This window comes from Myxine glutinosa, chromosome 7, assembly GCF_964187855.1.
Source record: "Myxine glutinosa chromosome 7, kmMyxGlut1.1, whole genome shotgun sequence".
Classification (NCBI taxonomy): Eukaryota; Metazoa; Chordata; class Myxini; order Myxiniformes; family Myxinidae; genus Myxine; species Myxine glutinosa.
In genome coordinates this window covers 143,661,605-143,679,104 of record NC_136267.1, presented here as the reverse complement: position 1 = coordinate 143,679,104, position 17,500 = coordinate 143,661,605, and the positions used below count along the sequence as shown (strand labels likewise).

General features: G+C 41.8%; 1 protein-coding gene across 1 annotated transcript in view; it reads left to right on the top strand.

Annotated features, from left to right (window-relative positions):
- LOC137431716 (tomoregulin-1-like) overlaps window positions 1-17,500 on the top strand; it is a 147,158-nt gene that overhangs the window by 1,424 nt on the left and 128,234 nt on the right. The gene's annotated exons all lie outside the window — the stretch shown is intronic.

Genomic DNA, 17,500 nt, shown 5'->3' with positions numbered 1-17,500 from the left:
CATTTACTGTTATCATTTACGATAATCATTTCCAGTAACCACGTTTACCATACAAGGGGTTTCAGATCTTTTCTTTGTATTTGTTTATTCAGTAACCGTTTAATGCAACCATATATCAACCATTTATACACCATTTACTATAACCATTTGCTTCAACCACGTTTACCATAAAGGGGTTTCAGATCTTTTACTTGTATTTGTTTATAAAGTAACTGTTTAATGTAACCATATGTCAACCATTTATACACCATTTACTGATACCATTTACTATAACCATTTGCTGTAACCGTGTTTACCATACAAGGGTTTTCAGATCATTTCTTCATATTTGTTTATTAAGTAACCATTTAATTTAACCATATTTCAACCATTTATACACCATTTACTATTACTATTTCCTATAACCATTTGCTTTAACCACGTTTACCATAAAGGGGTTTTCAGATATTTTACTTGTATTTGTTTATAAAGTAACCATTTAATTTAACCATATATCAACCATTTATACACCATTTGCTCAAACCATATTTACCATAAATGTGTTTTCAAATCTTTTACTTGTTATCCTCGCCAGAGGAGAGGGTATTGCATTTGAGTCCGTTTCTTTGTCTGTTTGTCTGTATGTTTGTTTGTTTGTCCGCACAGAATAAATATGATTTTCTCTGCAACCGTTGGTCTGATTGACAGGAAATTTTCACCATAGGTGCAACTCCACATGCAGAATTTTTTTAATGATAATTATGACGTCATAGGTCACGTGGTTCGGCCGCCATCTTAGAAAATTCGAAAAAAATTGCACATCTATATCTCCGAAAGCGCTGAATAGAAAAAATTGAGAAATGGCTTATTGCAAAGAACTCTCCATGGGGAATAAAATATGTTAATGATGATGTCATAGGTGCCTCCATTATGAGCATAATTCAACAAGTACAAAACTTAATCGATCAAGATGAAATTTCTTGAGCATAATATAGGAATAAATGAGTTTAGGAAAAAATAATGATGACGTCATTGGTCACGTGGTTCGGCCGCCATATTTTTTTTAACACAAAAGCCTTAAAAACCACTGACCATACATCCTGGCGAGGGTTTGTAATCTCTGATTGCTCTTTTTCTTGTACTTCTTTGTTATGTAACCGTTTAATTTAACAATATATCAACCATTTATACACCATTTACTGTAACCATCACATAACCATTTGCTGTAACCGCATTTACCGTAAAGGGATTTTCAAATCTTTTCCTTGTATTTGTTTATTATGTAACCATTTAATGTAACCATATATCAACCATTTATACATCATTCACTATAGCCATTTACTATAACCATTTGCTGTAACCGCGTTTACCATAAAGGGGTTTTCAGATATTTTACTTGTATTTGTTTGTTATATAACCGTTTAATTTAACAATATGTCAACCATTTATACACCATTTACTGTAACCATCACATAACCATTTGCTGTAACCACATTTACCGTAAAACGATTTTCAGATCTTTTATTTGTATTTGGTTATTAAGTAGCCGTTTAATGTAACCATATACAGTCACGTGAAAAAGTAAGTACACCCCATGTAAAGTTTTGACCTTTTCAACATATTTCAACATACAGCTATTTGATCTTCATTTCAACAATATTGATAGATAAAGGTGATATAATATAACAAATATCATGAAACATTTCATTTTATAGTCCATTGTATAATTTAAATAAAGATAAATGCAAATTTCGCATGTGGAAAAAGTAAGTACACCCTTGGCTCTAATAGGTGGTATTGCCCCCTTTGGCAGAAACAACCTCAAGTATGCGTTCCTTATAACTGTCTACCAGTCTCTGACATCGACTGGGAGAAATTTTTTCCCACTCCTCCATGCAGAATTCTTTCAGCTGTGCGATGTTTGAGGGGTTTCTTGCATGCACAGCTCGTTTCAAATCCCCCTACAACATCTCGATGGGATTTAGATCCGGGCTTTGACTTGGCCATTCCAGAATCCTCCATTTCTTTCTTTTCAGCAATTCCTTGGTGGATTTACTGGTATGTTTAGGGTCATTGTCATGTTGCAAGGTCCACCTTCGGTTGAGCTTCAACTTTCCGACAGATGGCCTCACATTATCCTCAAGCACCCTCTGGTACAATGAAGAATTCATAGTGGATTCTATGATGGTGAGCTGCCCAGGCCCTGATGCAGCAAAGCTGCCCCAAACCATAATATTTCCACCACCATGCTTTACAGTTGGTATCAGGTTTTTGTGGTGAAATGCTGTCTTTGGTTTTCGCCAAACATGTCTTCTGGTACTGTGGCCAAATAGGTCTACCTTTGACTCATCTGTCCAGAGCACATTGTTCCAGAAGTGTTGGTCTTTGCCGAGGTGTTCATTGGCAAACTTTAGTCTTGCCCTGATGTTCTTTCAGGACAGCAAAGGTTTCCTCCATGTAGATCAAATTTGTGCAGCCTCTTTCAAATGGTAGACTCGTGCACTTTGACATCAACAGTGGCAAGAGCTACCTGTAGGTCCTGTGATGACATTCTGGGGTTCTTAGAGACTTCTTTCAGCATCTTGCGGTCTGCTCTCGGACTAAACTTGCTGGGGCGGCCTGGCCTGAACAAGTTGGCAGTTGTTTGGAATCTTCTCCACTTGTAGATGATCTTCCGGACAGTCGAATGATTGATTTCAAATTGTTTGGAGATTTTAAAATCCCTTCCCAGACTCATAGGCATCTATGACCTTCTTTCTGAAGGCCTCAGAGAGCTCTTTTTTTTTTTTTTTTTTTTTTTTTTGTATACAAGATCGAGGCTCGTCAAAGAGCGAACATTAATCACACAGAAAGACAAACCGACACATAAAACATATAACATCGGGAGCGGTAGACAAGATGGGGAGAGAGGGGGAAGGACACAAACACAACATTTGAGAGCAGGGACCGAGAGACATGGAGACATCGAGAGATCTGAGAGAGGGCGAGGGCTTGGGGGGGGGGGGCATGGGAAGGGGGTGGTGGGAGAGGTATAAAACATATGGACACTGCCAGGACTTCCAGGAAAGAAGTTGGAATTTCAAACAAGGTGGATCTGGGGTGAATTAGCGGGGGTAGAAAAGATCAAGGTTTTGGATGGGGGAAGATAAGAGATGGTGGTGAACAGCTGTTTTAAAGACCTGGAGGGAGGAGTGGGATTGAAGGGAGTGAGGGAGTTTGTTCCAGAGGCGGGAGAAAAGAGGAATGAAAGAGTGAAGGTGAGCAGAGAGCCGAGATTTCGGCAGTTTAACCATCAGAGGGTTGCTGGCAGATCTTGTGCGACCTGTAGGAATATTTGGGGGACAGAGCACAGAGAGAGCTGGGGGTGCAAGGCCGGAGAGGAGTCGGTAGAAGACAGAAAGACCACCTACCTGCCTGCGGTGAGTGAGTGAAAGGCCCTCAGAGATAGCTTCATCGCGGGAGATTCCAATAATTCTGAAAGCTTTGGTTTCAACAGCGTGAAGCCGAGCTAGGTGTGAGGCAGGAGCACCGGCCCATAGGGGAGAACAGTATTCCATTGAGCTGCGGATGAAAGCCTTGTATGTGGTGAGGAGCTCAGGTGTGCCGAGGAAGGACTTCGCACGACGGAGAATGCCCAGTCGGCGACTGGCTTTGGAGGCCAGCTTCGAAATGTGGTTTTCCCAAGAAAGATCATGGCAGATAGTGAGACCCAAAATCTTGAGCGACAGAACTTCTTGGAGAGGATTGTTGAGAAAGTAGATGGGAGGGTTGTCCAGTTGATCTTTTCGGAGAGACATAGTAAGAGTGTGAGATTTGTCAGGATTGAAAGACATGTTCCACTTGTTTGACCAGTCTGTGATTTTGTCCAGGTCTTCAGAGAGTGAGGAGGCAGCAGACTGCCGATCTGAGGGAAGAGGAATGGAGCGGCAGAGAGTGGAGTCATCAGCAAAGAGATAGAGAGGATTTTCGAGAGAGTCAGAGAGATCATTGATGAAGACCAGAAAAAGCACGGGGCCCAGAACACTGCCTTGGGGAACTCCAGCCTGAACAGGAAGAGGAGATGAGAGAAACCCATTTAGGGCCACACGTTGACGACGACTAGAGAGGAAGTCCGCCAGCCATGCGTGGAGATTTCCATGGATACCAAAGGAGGAGAGTTTGGTGAGCAGAGCGGGGTGCCAGACCGTGTCGAAGGCACGTGATATGTCGAGGGAGACAGCTCTAATTTCCTGTTTGGCATTGAGGACCTCCATCCATTGTTGAGACAGCAGAAGCAGCATGTCCAGAGTAGAGTGACCTGGTCTGAAACCAAATTGATGATCAGAGATCAAGCCATTGGAGAAGAGGGAAGATTTCATATCCGAAGCAATGATGGATTCCATGACTTTGCTGATAATTGGGAGAAGGCTGATTGGTCTGTAGTTGCTAGGATCTGTTTTTGCACCTTTTTTGTGCAAAGCGGTGATGTTGGCTGATTTCCAAGCAGATGGCAGTTGACCTTGAGCAAAAGAGAGTGTGAAGAGAACAGAGAGAGGGTGAGATAGAGCAGCAGAGCAGGATTTTAGGACCCGTGGGCTGATGCCGTCGGGTCCAGTTGCAGAATCAGAGTCGAGGGTTGACCGAAACTTTTCCACCTTGTCAGGAGGAAAGGACACGGAGTCCAGGAGCAGCAGGGTACGACTGGGTATGGTGGGTACAGAGAGGGATGGGTTTGGGACACAAGATTTAGAGGCAAACACAAAGTTGAGGCATTCAGCTTTTTCACGTGCGGAGTCAGCTGTGTAGCCGTTTGAGGTAAGGGAGGGGATGGAGGGGGAACAAACACCAGAAACGGATTTGACCAGACGCCACCAGGATTTGGAAGAGGGAGACAGATAAGAGAGTTCGGTCTTGAGAACGGAGAGATATTGTTTCCTGGCTCTCCTGAGGGTGGACACACACTTGTTTCGGGCTTTGTGAAAGGAAATGAGATTTCCTTCCGTTGGATTTGCTTTCCAGGAGACGAAGGCAAGTTGTTTCTGGGCAACAGCCTCACCACAAGATTCCGTGTACCATGGACGGGAGGAAGGGTATGACAACTGAAGACGAGATGGGATAAATCTGTGCATGAGAGAGAGCAATTTACTTTGGAAGAATTCCCAGGATGAGTTGATGTCAGAGGTGGTAGAGATGGGAGACCAGTCCAGATGATTGATGGCTGCTTGAAGACCGTGCCAGTTGGCCTGAGTGAAATGCCAGACTCGTCGACGCTGAGCAGGCTCCCTGAGGATGGTCAGAGAGATGTCCACTTTAACAAGGACATGATCAGATGATCCGATCGGAGCAGAAGAAGAGCAGCAGACATTTTCAGGGAAGTTAGTCATAACCAAGTCCAGAAGAGAAGATGTTCCGTTGACTGAGATCCGGGTCGGGAAGTTGACAGATTGTGTCAGTCCCAGTGAGTCGCAGAAGTCCTTTGCTGAAGAGCCATGGCTGGTGAGAGAGGTACCCACACCCAGCCAACTGGCATGGTGACAATTGAAATCACCACATATGAGGAAGAGAGAGTTAGGATGAGTAGATAGAAGTTGGTCCATATCATCAGACAGCAAGATGTAGATGGAGTCATCACTGTTTGGTGGACGGTACAACACACATATGAACAAGAGGTGGGAGCGAAGGGGAAGCCGTAGCCAGAGGTATTCCTGGGGGTGAGGTGGAGAGAGTGCAGTGCAGGGCGAGTGAGGAAGAGAGTTTTTGATAAAGATAGCAACCCCGCCTCCAGGACGAGGCTCAGGTCTATCATACCGGAGGAGGGAGTAGCCCGAGAGAGATACTATGGAATCAGAGACATCATAAAGGAGGAAAGTTTCTGTTAAGCAGATCACGTCTGGTTTGACAGAAGCAACCTGTATGGAGAGATCAGTTAAGTTTGAACGAAGGCCCCGGATGTTTGAGGTCCATACCGTTAATGAAGAGGAAGGGGGAGCATCAGATACAGAACAGGGGGGAGGAGGGGTAGGGTAAGATGTGGAAGAGGTGGAAGAGATAGGGAGAGCTGTTGAAGGTGTGTCAGAGATTTCAGAATAGCTCGGAGAAAGGGAAGGATGGGGCGGACAAAAGGTTTGATGGTGATTGGGTGAGCCACAATGAGGTGTTATTTGAGGAGGGGGAAGAGCGAGGCAGAAGGTTGGGGGAGATGGAGGTGAGAGTTTGAAGGGGGAAGAAGCGGGGAGGACGCTTTGAGGAGGGGGAGTGAGAGGGGGGAAATTGAGAAGCAATGAGGGTGGGGAGATTTGAAGGGGAGGCGTGAGGGGGGAGTTTGGGAGGGAAGGGACAAGGGGAGGGATTTGAAAGGGATGGGATATGGGGAGATTTGGAGGGGAGGGGTGAGGCAGGAGTCTAGGAGGGGAGGGGAGAGGGGGCGTCTTGGCGGGGAGGGGTGAGGGGGTAGTTTAGGAGGGAGGGGGCAAGGGGGGAGATTTGAAAGGGATGGGTGATGGGGAAGATTTGGAGGGGAGGGGTGATGGGGAAGATTTGGAGGGGAGGGGTTATGGGGAAGATTTGGAGGGGAGGGGTGAGATTGGATTTTTGAAAGTGTACGATTTATGGGAAACGAACATTTATTGCAAAATGAGTTTCTTGTGACCTTCGAGTTAAAAATACGTTTAAGGACGCTGGATGGAGGATGGAGTGCAGGAGAGTTTAGGGAATGTAGAAAAAAGGCACTATAGGAGATGGATATTTTTTTTAGGATGAATTGATTTGGTGAGCAAGTCGAAAGCAGCCTTTTAAAGAAGAAGAAGAAAAAGGTGTTATAAAATATGACGGAATACATAACTTGAGGGGAAAGTGTAAACATTGAAGGTTAATGCGTGAAAACTATCTGGGGAAATGGGGGAGAAACACGTGGTCGAAGAACGAACGAACGAATAAGAATGAATAAACGAATGAGAACAGAGAAGGAAATGTTTTTTTTTTATTTTTTTGTTTTTTTTTTGAGTTGAGATTTACACAAGGAAGTAGGCTATGGGTGAAAAGACTGGGAATACAGAGAACGAAAGTTATTGGATCACAAACGACGGACCGCTGAGAGAAAAACAAAGCCTCAAGGTTGTACAGTGCACACTGTACAAGGCCTCAAGACACGACACGGCAAACAAACGATCAATTTATGAAAGATAAACACCGAGAAACAACCAAAGTTGCACACAATAACTTCACACACCGAAAGATAAATACAGTTTCGACAAAATACAATTGTGAACAGACTTAACTTCGAAAAACGTGGAGACCGTGTGGAGCTTCGAAAATCCCTCCCACCGTCTCCGAGATCTCGCGAGATCCTTTGATCTAAGCATGGTGACGCCGCACACTTCAACAACAAAGAGCAAACCAAACTAAATGTCTGAGGTTTAAATAAGACAGGTTCCTCCAAGATCCTCTCTAACGATGTTCTAATCATTTGCACCTGAGCTGGTGCACCTGATTCTAATTTTAGGTATTTGAAGTAGTGATAAATGTCGGGGTGTACTTAATTTTTCCACATGTGAAATTTGCATTTATGTTTATTTAAATTATACAATGGACTACAAAATGTGAATGTTTCATGATATTTGTTATATTATATCACCTTTATCTATCAATATTGTTGAAATGAAGATCAAATAGCTGTATGTTGAAATATGTTGAAAAAGACAAAACTTTACATGGGGTGTACTTATTTTTTCATGTGACTGTTTCAACCATTTATACATCATTTACTCTAACCATTTACTATAACCATTTGCTGTAACTTTGTTTACCATACAGGGGTTTTCAGATCTTTTACTTGTATTTGTTTGTTATATAACCGTTTAATTTAACAATATATCAACCATTTATATACCATTTACTGTAACCATCAAATAACCATTTGCTGTAACCACATTTACCGTAAAAGGGTTTTCAGATATTTAATTTGCATTTGGTTATTAAGTAACCATTTAATTTAACCATATATCAACCATTTATACACCATTTGCTCTCACCATATTTATCATAAATTGGTTTCAAATCTATTACTTGTATTTTTTTGTTCTATAACCGTTTAATTTAACAATATATCACCCATTTATACACCATTTACTGTAACCATCAAATAACCATTTCCTGTAACCACATTTACCGTAAAAGGGTTTTCAGATATTTAATTTGCATTTGGTTATTAAGTAACCATTTAATTTAAGCATATATCAACCATTTATACACCATTTGCTCTCACCATATTTATCATAAATTGGTTTCAAATCTATTACTTATATTTGTTTGTTATATAGCCGTTTAATTTAACAATATATCAACCATTTATACACCATTTACAGTAACCATTTACTGTAACCATTTGCTGTATGCCTATATCCACATTTACCATAAAAGGGTTTTCAAATCTTTTATTTGTATTTGTTTATTAAGTCAACATTTAATGTAACCAAATATCAACCATTTATACACCATTTACTATAACCATTTCCTGTAAACACATTTACCATAAAGGTATTTTCAAATCTTTTTCTTTTATTTGTTTATTATGTAACTGTTTAATGTAACCATATATCAACCATTTATACACCATTTGCACAAACCATCACATAACCATTTGCTGTAACCGCATTGACTGTAAAGGGGTTTTCAAATCTTTTATGTGTAATTGTTTGTTATGTAACCGTTTAATTTAACAATATATCAACCATTTATTGTAACCATTTACTGTAACCATTTACTCTAACCATTTTCTGTATCCACATTTACCATAAAGGGGTTTTCAAATCTTTTATTTCTATTTGTTTATTAAGAAACCATTTAATTTAACCAAATATCAACCATTTATACACCATTTACTATAACCATTTGCTGCAACCACATTTACCATAAAGGGGTTTTAAGATCTTTTACTTGTATTTGTTTATTAAGTGACCATTTAATTTAACAATATGTCAACCATTTATACACCATTTACTATAACCATTTGCTGTAAGTGTGTTTACCGTAAACGGGGTTTTCAAATCTATTATATTTGTATTTATTACCCTCGCCTGAGGAGAGGGTATTGCATTTGATTCCATTTGTTTGTCTGTTTGTTTGTTAATTGTCCAAAAAACATTTAAAAAAATTTGCAAGTATGTTGATTACTCCGGTTTGTGTGTGTTTGTGTGCTTGTCCGTCCACTCACTTATACTTCGCTACAGGTCACAATTTTAAACCGATCTTCACGAGACTTCGTGGTCTGACAAAATCCTATGTATGTTTGAGTTCAAAAGGTCAAAAGGTCAACATAGGCCAAAGGTCAACCACTTTTTTTCAAATTTCTAAAATCCTCCATTTTCAGCCGATTGACTTGAAATTTGAATATGATTGACAAATCGGCTAAATGAATTCAACCACCAACTATTTTTGTGATCAGCATAGGTCAAAAGGTCAACATAGGCCAAAGGTCAACAACAATTTTGTAGTGAAAAAGCTTCCAGACCTCTCTCGAAGATACGACGCTTTATTGAAATCGATCTTTGGCATCTTACACGACAGACAATAATTTTATCAGTCCTACAAAGCAATTAAAGCATAAAAAAGCAAAGTCAAGCATTCTAAGACATTAGTCATCAATCCCAGTCACTCCTTACCAAGAAGATCCAGCACTCATGTCTGCATAACTCATTCAGCAGAAAGGATACTGACCCTGTCGCTCACTGAGCGTTCGCCCATACATAGGCATCCAATATGCTCCACGCCTATGAAGGCTCTTCTTCTTCTTCATTTTCACCACAATCACCCTCCCTTAAGAATACGGCTAACAGGTGTAAGCAAGTGCGAGCACACCACGGCAGAAGTTGTAAAGGATCAAATCAGAACGAATAATCTACCAGCCAAAACGTGTCGGTGGCTGACATAGCCGACCAACTCGCGAGCGATAAACCCCTTCAATGCCCGGGCCCTCAACGCTAGGTATCAGCAGGGCTCCCTCGCCGAGCGATTTACTCAAAGGGCTCGGAACGCTGCCTGATGCAGGCGATAAAGGTGACAAGCTCCCGGGGTCTGAAGCGGCGGCATCGCTCTCAGCATCGTCCGGGAGCGAATCCAACCGGGTGGGGGTAGTCGAGTCAGCCTCGGCCGGTACACTCATGACGGGCTGCCCGTTAACCTCTCCACAAGGCGTGAGATGCCGGACCGACACGGTTGTCTCTCTACCGTCGGCCAAACGGACATACGTGTATTCCGGATTTGCTTCCAATATTTCCACCCGGTCCACAAGTAGTTCGTATTTGCTCTGACGGACCGCTCGCTTCAGGAAAACCGGACCCGGCTCTGCCAGCCACGAGGGTGGATGCTGCTCGCTGGAGCTGTGACGTTGGTACTTGAACAGTCACACGTGAGGGGTGGCGTTAGGGGCTGTACATAGGAGAGACCTGATGGCGTGTAATTCTTCTGGCAACACATGCTCCCACATGTTCGAAGTCATCCCGCGGGTTCGCAGAGCCATAGTGACCGCCCTCCAAATAATCCCATTGTAATGTTCAATTAAACCATTCCTCTGGGGATTGTATGCTGTAGTGCGGCTAGAGGCAATTCCCCGCTCGAGGAGAAATTACTTGATCTCTCGTGATAGGAACGCCATTCCTCGGTCGCTATGTATGAATGCAAGATAGCCGAACATTAGAAAGAACTGCCGAAGGCATCGGATTACCGTAAGAGACGACATGTCTGAGCACGAAAATGCCAACGGGAATCGTGAATACTCATCAACTACCATTAGAAGGTAGCGATGTGTGCCGCAGCTGGGCAAGGGCCCTTTGAAGTCGATGTTCAGTCGCTCCCACGGCAGTCCAGCATGAAGTACCCATAGGGGACTTGTAAAAACTCGGCTTAAGTTCTGCACAAACCGGACACTACTTGCATAAATGACGAATATCGTCGATGGAGAAAGGCAAGTTCCTACTCTGAACGAAGTGGGCCATACGGGTGATGCCCAGGTGAGAAATGGCATTGTGCATAGTACGTAGCACGTCGACCGTCATTCCGGAGCAGATGGGCCGAGACAAGGTGTCGGCTGCATGGTTATCCTTTCCTGGTATATCAATCCTGGTATATACACAATATCAAAGCTATCGTCGGCCAATTATATGCACCAGCGCGCAATCTTCTCGTTCTTAATCTTTTGAGAGTGTTTCCCGTCGTACATGAAAGCGACTGATTGCTGATCCGTGATTAGTCAAAAATGCTTTCCTAAGAGGAAGATTCGCCATCTACGGACCGATTCCTCTATAGCGTACGCCTCCTTTTCAATCGAGGAATGGCGTCTCTCACTATCAGATAATGTTCGTGAGAAGAATGCTACCGGTCGGCCCCCTGATTCAGTGTGGCCACGATTGCGCAATCTGATGCATCCGTCTCCACCACAAAAGGGACCGTCTCGTCGATGGAGGTCACAACCGCGCCAGCTATGTCATCCTTCAGTTGTTGAAAGGACGTTTGAGTGGCCAAGGTCAACGGAAATGTTTTGCACACGACGATAAACCGTATCTTCTCTGAGAACCTTGGGACCCACGGAGAGTAATGTGCAAACAGTCCCATTGCTCGCTTTAAAGTTGCCCGATCTACGGGAGGGGCTAGGTCGAGTAGGGGCTAAAGCCATGCTAAATCGGGCCGTATCTCCCCACCGGACACCATGTAGCCCAAAAGATCTATCATTCTCACAGAATAGCTACACTTGGCTTCGTTGAAGGTCAACCGGTATTTACAAGCCACTTCCAAGAAGTGCCACAGATTAGCATTATGGTCCTTCTGGTTCCATCTGCACACAGTCACATTATCAATGTAAACAAATACATCTTTCAATTGCTCCTTCGAAAGGATATTATCTATTGCCCGTTGAAAGCATGAACTCCGTTCGTAACACCGAAGGGGATTCTACGAATTTGGTACAACCGCTGGCCAGACTCAAAGGCCGTGTAGGGGCGGTCGGATTCCCGTATCGGGATTTGATGATAGGCGCTACGAAGGTCCAGCGTACTGGAAACTCGATATTTAGATAGATACCCCCCGGACCATATCACCCATTCTTGGAAGTGGGAAGGCATCGAGTTGTGTGAAACGGTTAATTGTTTGCGAGTAGTCAACTACCATGCATTTGCGATGATTAGCGCTATTTATGACCAGCACTTGAGCCCGCCAAGGTGAGCAGCTGGGTTTGATGATTCCCTCGAGGAAAAGACGTTTAGTCTCACCGGCGATAAACTGGACATCGGGCTGAGAATACCGCCTAGATTTCACGGTGACAGGGTGGCAATTAGATATTAAACTCGTGAACAGTGGGGGTGGTTCGATAGCTATCCCCCGCTAAGCTGCATACTGAGCCTGGCACGGAGCCTACAGAGAGTGTATGAGCACCACCGAATTGCATCTCGAGGCATTTATGCCAATTCAAGAATTCATGTCCGAGAAGCACGTCCGAGCAAAGGTTCTGAAATACCATTAACTTCACATCCAAGTACGTAACATCATTGGCAATCAGCTTAACCACACAGAAACCATGCGATCGCTGCCACAAGGCCCCTGAGGCCATGTATATGCGCTGAGTCACAGCAACGGTTGGCCACCCGTGGCGCTCGACGAGACGCTGGGTGATGAAGCTTCGATCACTTCCAGTATCGATCAGCACTTTCACCACCTCGCCGTTAATTTCCACCAGAACAACAGCGCACGCAAGGCCGCTCGGAGCTCTCCGCGACCCCGAAGATATGTGTGCACCAGCGATCGTCGTCCGTCGAGCTTTGGTGGACCGACAGACATTAGCAAAGTGGCCATTTTTCCCGCATTTGTGGCACGTCGTCTCCCGAGCTGGGCATAACGAGTGGGGGTGGTGGCGTTTTCCACAAAAATAGCATTTGGCAGTTGCCCAAGCAGGGGTCACCACGACCGCCGTGCTTGGCTCGCTCTCCTCATCGCCCAAGCCCTCTCCACGGGAACCCCGGCTCGTGATACCCCGCGCGGGGTGCTCACTCGGCGGCAGATTCTGAATCCCAACGATCATAGGTGTAGACCGTAGTACCCGCAGTTACGAATGGCCGGCTTTAAGTTTCAGATCTGACTTGAGCTGACTGGAGGACTCGGGCTTGGTTGAAAGCAGTTTTGAAGTCCAGTGTTTTGCTCTCAAGAAGATGCTGTCGAATCGTGGGAGACTGGAGCCCAGTTATGAAAACATCACACACGAAATCATCAGTGCACTCTATGCCCGTATGATCCGGGGTGGAGCAGTCTTTGCCGAGCTGCCGTACGATCTGGGCGTATAGCTCCAGCGGTTCCGTGGTCTCCTGTCTGCACGTCGCCAGGGGGTGCCGCGCGTAAATCGTGCTGCACGGCTTAACATAAAGAGCCGTCAAGGTTGCTACAGCCTCAGCATAGGTCGTGCAATGGGAGACATATTCGTAAATGGTATGGGACACGTTGGAAGACAGAACGTTCTGTCGCTGGGCGTCTGCAATCTCCGGGACTAAGTCTGTGTAGAGCCCCAAAGAGTGAAGCCAGTGGGTCAGAAGGCCTATGGCGGTGCTCGCGTTAGGGTCTCCGCAGAAGCGTTCCAACTTAATGAGCTTGTCCATGGACCTTCAACGTCTCAGAATCGATTTCAATACATTGTAGTGAAAAGGCTTCCAGATCTCTCTCCGAGATACGAGGCTTTATTGAAATCGATCTTTGGCATCCTACACGACAGACAATAATTTAATCAGTCCCACAAAGCAAATAAAGCATTACAATGCAAAGTCAAGCATTCTAAGACATTAGTCATCAATCCCAGTTACTCCTTACCAAGACGATCCAGCGCTCATGTCTGCATAACTCATTCAGCAGACAGGATACTGACCCTGTCGCTTATCGAGCGTTCCCCCATAAATAGGCATCCAATATGCTCCATGCCTACAAAGGCTCTTTTTCTTCTTCATTTTCTCCACATATTTCAAATTTCTAAAATCCTCAATTTTCATCTGATTCACTTAAAATTTGAATTCCATTTTCATATCAGCTAACTGAATTCAACCACCAACTATTTTTGAGATCAGCATAGGCCAAAAGGTCAATATAGACCAAAGGTCAACAATAATTTCAAATTTCTAAAATCCTCAATTTTCATCTGAATGACTTGGAATTTGAATGGGATTTTCATAGCAGCGAACTGAATTGCAACCACCAACTATTTTTGAGATCAACATAGGCCAAAGGTCAACCACTTTTTTCAAATGTCTACAATCTTCAATTTTCATCCGATTGATTTAAAATTTGAATAGGATTTGCACATTGGCCAACTTAATTCAACCACCAACTATTTTTGAGATCAGCGTCGGCCAAAATGTCAACATCGGCCAAAAGTCAACGGCTTTTTTTTGAATTTTTAAAATCCTCAATTTTCATCCGATTGACTTGAAATTTGAAAAGGATTTACATATCGGCTAACTGAATTCAACCACCAACGAATTCTACTGAGTGCCATTCTACTTTGTTCTGTTTTGCCAAGTGTCGCTCTATGAGTGATTTTTCATGTGTCTCTTTGTTTGTTTGTCCGCACAGAATAAATTTGATTTTCTCTGCAACCGTTGGTCCGATTGACAGGAACGTTTCACCATACGTGCAACTCCACCTGTAGAATATTTAAATTATAATTATGACGTCATACGTCACGTGGTATGGCTGCAATCTTGGAAAAACCGAAAAATATTGCACCTTCATATCTCTGAAAGTGCTGCATAGAAAAAATTGAGACATGGCTCAATGTGAAGACCTCTCCATGGGGAATAAAATATGTTAATGATGATGTCATAGGTGCCTCTATTATGACATCATAATTCGACAAGTACAAAACTTCATCCGATCAAGATGAAATTTATTGAGCGTCATCTAGGGAGAAATTGGTGGAGAAACGAAATAATGATGATGTCATCGGTCACGTGGTTCGGCCGCCATCTTGGAAAAACCGAAAAAGTGCACCTCCATATCTCTGAAAGCGCTGCATAGAAAAAATTGAGATGTCTCTCATTGTAAAGAGCTCTCCATGTGGAATAACGTATGTTAATGATGATATCATAGGTCCCTCCATTATGACATAATAATTTTGTTCAGGCCGAACATATCGTCGAACCTGTCATATATCACAATCGCCATGCTCTACCTTTACGTTTTTCATTCAGTGTGAAACACAAACAAACCGATTGTTAAAATGACCATAAAATATCGAAGGCATAGACCTTACGAATCTTCCGACACAGTACTTATAGGCCCGGCAGGAAGTGTCATGTTATTTATCCAACCCTTGTGGGGTATATAGATTACAGTAGATCTTCGCTCAGCTCTGTAAGTAAAGCTTACCTCAGGGATGTTGGGATTCCTCCAAATTCCTTCGTTTAATGTTATAAACGGCATTAGCGACTGTTTAAAAAGCGAATCATATGTGTTTGTGGTTGATAATATTTTACAAGCCCAGCTACGCCGCTGTTAGATTCTGGTCTTGTTTTTTATTCTTATTAAATATATATATATATATATATATATATATATATATGTATATATATATATAATATATAATTAAAATGGTACGAGCTGCTTCCTTTCTTGACGTTCAGCATTTAAAAGGATATTTGATGAACGATGCTGGAAAGGCAATGGCAAACCACCCAGCATAAACCTTGCCAAGAAACTGCTTTGGAGGCATTCAACTCTCGAAAAGTGTATGGTACATCAAAATCGATGAATAATGTGAGTATGTCAATAAAGTACATTCTATTAGGATCATGGTTTTCTCTGTATTGTATGTATTCTAAGAATGTGTGTAGGATTGTGCAGTGTGCACGATTTGAATGTGAGTACTTCTATAAAATACATATGATTGGAATGTGAATCAATACAATAATACCGAAACGGTCTGTTTGTGTGCCGTATGAACATAAATCTAAGTCATCAATAAACCACACAAATACAACAGCTTATAAACACCACACAACATGTCCTGGCGAGGGTCTGCAATCTCTGATTGCTCTTTCTAGTTTATTATGTAATCGTTTAATTAAACCATATATCAACCATTTATACATCATTTACTGTCACCATCACATAACCATTTAATTTAACCACATTCACTGCAGAGGGTTTTTCAAATCTTTTATTGGTATTTGTTTATTAACTAACCATTTAATTTAACCATATATGAACCATTTATACACCATTTACTATAACCATTTGCTGTGACCGCATTTGCCGTAAAGGGGTTTTCAAATCTTTTATTTGTATTTGTTTGCTATGTAACCGTTTAATTTAACAATATATCAACCATTTATGCACCATTTACTATAATCATTTGCTGTAAGCATGTTTACCGCAAAGGGGCTTTTCAAATCTTTTATTTGTATTTGTTTGCGATGTAACCGTTTAATTTAACAATATATCAACCATTTATGCCCCATTTACTATAATCATTTGCTGTAAGCATGTTTACCGCAAAGGGGCTTTTCAAATCTTTTATTTGTATTTGTTTATTATGTAATCGTTTAATTTAACCATATATCAACCATTTATACATCATTTACTGTCACCATCACATAACCATTTAATTTAACCACATTCACTGCAGAGGGTTTTTCAAATCTTTTATTGGTATTTGTTTGTTAACTAACCATTTAATTTAACCATATATGAACCATTTATACACCATTTACTATAACTAACCATTTGCTGTAACCACATTTACCATAAAGTGTTTTTCAAATCTTTTACTTGTATTTGTTTATTATGTAACCGTTTAATTTAACAATAAATCAACCATTTATACACCATTTACTATAACCATCGCATAACCATTTGCTGTGACCGCATTTGCCGTAAAGGGGTTTTCAAATCTTTTATTTGTATTTGGTTGCTATGTAACCGTTTAATTCAACAATATATCAACCATTTATACACCATTTACTCTAACCATTTGCTGTAACCACATTTACCATAAAGGGGTTTTAAAATCTTTTATTTTTATTTGTTTGTGAAGGAGTCGTTTAATTTTACAATATGTCAACCATTTATACACCATTTAGTATAACCATTTGCTTTAAGTGTATTTACCATAAACGGGGTTTTGAAATCTTTTATTTGTATTTGTTTATTATGTTATCGTTTAATATAAACATATATCAACCATTTATACACCATTTACTGTAACCATCACATAACCATTTAATGTAACCACGTTTATTGTAAAGGGGTTTTCAAATCTTTTATTTGTATTTGTTTATTAAGTAACCATTTCATTTCATAATATAACAACCATTTATATACCAATTACTATAACCGTTTGCTGTATCCACATTTACCGTAAAGGGGTTGTCAAATCTTTTACTTGCATTTGTTTATGATGTAACTGTTTAATTTAACCAAATATCAACCATTTATACACCATTTACTGTAACCATCAACTAACCATTTGCTGTAACCACACAAACATCCGGACCATAATATTTTCCGATAACAGTGA